This window comes from Phoxinus phoxinus (genome assembly GCF_949152265.1).
Source record: "Phoxinus phoxinus genome assembly, chromosome: 23".
Taxonomy (NCBI): Eukaryota; Metazoa; Chordata; class Actinopteri; order Cypriniformes; family Leuciscidae; genus Phoxinus; species Phoxinus phoxinus.
In genome coordinates, this window is record NC_136898.1 from 1010001 (window position 1) to 1014087 (window position 4087).

At 33.5% G+C, this 4087-nt stretch overlaps 1 long non-coding RNA gene across 1 annotated transcript in view; it reads left to right on the forward strand.

Annotated features, from left to right (window-relative positions):
• Positions 1–3306, forward strand: part of LOC306991637 — a 54959-nt gene extending 51653 nt beyond the window's left edge. The window contains exon 4 of the long non-coding RNA XR_013796139.1: positions 3187–3306. This is a non-coding gene — a long non-coding RNA (uncharacterized lncRNA). The remainder of the gene's footprint in view (positions 1–3186) is intronic.
• The last annotated feature ends 781 nt before the right edge of the window (positions 3307–4087 follow it).

Genomic DNA, 4087 nt, shown 5'->3' on the forward strand with positions numbered 1-4087 from the left:
TGGGAAACATATGGCAAACATTAGCAATAGTTTAAAGAAAAGTTTGCTGTGCTTTTTGGACTTTATAATGCACTTTTTGATTATTTTGGGAGAAACACAGAGCTGCACAATTCTGGATTAATTCAGAATCACAATTTTATTTTTTAAAGCGATAGTTCACCCAAAAATGAAAATTAGCCCATGATTTACTCACCCTGAAGTCATCCTAGGTGTGTATGACCTTCTTCTGTCAGACGAATACAATCAGTTATATAAAAAAATGTCCTGGCTCTTCCAAGCTTTATAATGGCAGTGAATGGGTGTCTGTCTGTGGAAGTCCATGAAAGTGCATCTGTCCATCATAAAAGTGCATCTATCATCATAAAAGTGCATCTGTCCATCATAAAAGTGCATCTATCCATCATAAAAGTGCATCTATCATCATAAAAGTGCATCTATCCATCATAAAAGTGCATCTATCATCATAAAAGTGCATCTATCCATCATAAAAGTGCATCTATCCATCATAAAAGTGCATCTATCCATCATAAAAGTGCATTTATCCATCATAAAAGTGCATATATCCATCATAAAAGTGCATATATCCATCATAAAAGTTCATCTATCCATCATAAAAGTGCATCTATCCATCATAAAGGTGCATTTATCCATCATAAAAGTGCATATATCCATCATAAAAGTGCATATATCCATCATAAAAGTGCATATATCCATTATTAAAGTGCATATATCCATCATAAAAGTGCATATATCCATCATAAAAGTGCATCTATCCATCATAAAGGTGCATCTGTCCATCATAAAAGTGCATCTATCATCATAAAAGTGCATATATCCATCATAAAAGTGCATCTATCATCATAAAAGTGCATCTATCCATCATAAAAGTGCATCTATCCATCATAAAAGTGCATCTATCCATCATAAAAGTGCATCTATCATCATAAAAGTGCATCTATCCATCATAAAAGTGCATATATCCATCATAAAAGTGCATCTATCCATCATAAAAGTGCATTTATCCATCATAAAAGTGCATATATCCATCATAAAAGTGCATATATCCATCATAAAAGTTCATCTATCCATCATAAAAGTGCATCTATCCATCATAAAGGTGCATTTATCCATCATAAAAGTGCATATATCCATCATAAAAGTGCATATATCCATCATAAAAGTGCATATATCCATTATTAAAGTGCATATATCCATCATAAAAGTGCATATATCCATCATAAAAGTGCATCTATCCATCATAAAGGTGCATCTGTCCATCATAAAAGTGCATCTATCATCATAAAAGTGCATATATCCATCATAAAAGTGCATCTATCATCATAAAAGTGCATCTATCCATCATAAAAGTGCATCTATCCATCATAAAAGTGCATCTATCCATCATAAAAGTGCATCTATCATCATAAAAGTGCATATATCCATCATAAAAGTGCATATATCCATCATAAAAGTGCATCTATCCATCATAAAGGTGCATCTATCCATCATAAAAGTGCATATATCCATCATAAAAGTGCATATATCATCATAAAAGTGCATATATCCATCTTCATTCACTCTCTTGAAGTTTAAAAGTAGACAATCTATAGGCCCAAAATCTCAAATTGACCAGTGCATGAAATAAACAATGGTTTTGCCTGTAGTTTCTGACCTTAAGTTAGTAAACTATTTGTGAATTTGATGAATCTCACAGCGGAAATGTTCTTGAAATGTTCTAAGTGAAAGCATGTATTTCAGAAGCACAATGCTGAGGTGAGGTGTGTACGTCTCTTCTGCAGCGCGCTGACCTTTCCTCATATCATCGGCTATCATATTATTACCTTTATGAGCCTTGATTTACAGAACATGCCCTGCGCTGATATCCGCTCTAAATGTCGAGACATGGACTCATTAAAAGACCTTTAAACGAGCCTTTAGAATGCGCCCTGTCTTTGTTTTATTTGTCCGCTGCTTAATTAGAGAGGATCATCCGACTAATAAAGAGCATGAACCAACAAATCCCATAATGCAGCTGGAGCCCATTCAGCTGAAACTCTCATATCCATCCATATATGATTGCATATGATCAGCCCACACACAATCTGCGCTCTCACACACACATCCACGGATTCGTTCTTAGGAAATATTTTGACTAATTTGATTTTGTTTTGTGTCATCAATGAGAGTTTAATAGTGATGGATGCTGTTCACACACACAGTGTAAATAGAAGTAATATGGTACAATAACCTTCACCAACTAAGTTGACTATTTAAACTCACATTAGAAATAGCATATGATTCTAGAATATTTCTCGTACTATTTCTGCCATATCTTTATTAGTGGTACGCTCTCCTACAAAGCTACTGTGTCATATTTCTAAAGCCTCTAGACACACACACACACACACACACACAATCTCCTCCAGTTCTTCTCTTGTCCGATTGATAGTTTAGACTCTTTTATCAAGTAAACGTCCTTTAGTATATTGTACAAACGTCCTCCTTCTGCTCGAGCTTCACGTGTTTTTCTGCTGTCAAAAAGTAAACATAAGAATAACTTTGATATTAGTAATATTCCAGCTGGACTGCTTGATTATTACTTGATTATCCATCATCATTTATTATAAAAATCATATCAAATATGATTATCAAGCTTTTGAGGAAGGTTTATTTGTTCATCTCTCAATCATCATTATATTGCATTGCATTATGTTTCAAAACTACAGATCATAAAACTAAACATTTAAATATCATCTTCCTAAGACTTATTTTTGACAGATATTGATATTTAAATACATTTTATGTAAGTAACTGTTATAAAGATGTCATTGATTTACATGACAAGCATCAGAATTTCATATAAATATCCGCATCTGCAGCAAAAAAATCATATTTTTTCTCAGTTTGAGTCTCTGGATAAAATTGAGATGTTTTTCCCTCCATATTCTCACTATATCAGACTATATGAGACATAAAAGCATACTCAACACAAAAACTCGTGCAAACTTTTTAAATATTTTATCTAAAGGTTCAGTTAACTATTCCATTTCAAAAAGTTCTTATTCTGACTATTTCATATGTAAGGCTTTACAGGGTTAAAGCTGCACTGCAAAACTTTCACTCATGAAATTATTTTATTTATTCATTCATTTTTAAATCAATTGTTAATCTCACTTTTTTCCGCAGATGAATCTGATCATGGCTGACCCTCTCCATATGAGACCCGATCTATGATCTACACTCAGAAGAAAGTCCTGCAAGATGTACATCTGGATAAAACCACAATTGAGGAAGTAAGTGGCATATCTAACTGTCCTAGACCTTTATTTCTCTTCTTACGGGCATAAATACGCAAGTACAAAAGACGTAAAACTGAGATTATGTGACCCAGCTGGCAAAAATATAAATTGTTATTATATATATATTCTCTTCTCTGATGATGTGGGCGGGGCGACCTGTCACTCACATGAGATCCATCAATAGCAAACCACAACCATCCAATCAATCCCCCACAGACACAATCAACATTTGTTCTTGTTTGAGAAGCGATTTTTCTTTTACGCCAAAAATCATGAGGATATTAAGATCATGTTCCATGAAGATATTTAGTAAATGTCCTACCGTAAATAGATAAAACATGTATTTTTGTGAGTGAATGCAGCACAATCGTGAACATAAATGCACAACTTTAAAGGAGATTTTCTCAATGTTTACATTTTTTTGCTCCTCAGATTCCAGATTTTCAATAGTTGTGTCTCGACCAAATATTGTCCTATCCCAGGGGTCGGCAACCTTTTTGTCATGAAGTGCCATTTTTAAGTTTCTGAGTTTATCACTGTGCCATAACCCCACCCCAATATGTATAAATACACATATACAAATTTTAAATATTCATAATGGCTAACATAGAAATAGTGCAGAACTTTAAATAGGCCTATTTCTGAAGCAATTTTTCTTTTCTTTTTTTACTTTTGTCAAAATCCTTTAGTTTTTATTGTTTTCAGTTTTAAATTACACTTTGAATAACAGATTTCCAACGGGTCTGTTTCCGCCTGGTCATTCATGCGTTTTAAATGGTCAGATAGGC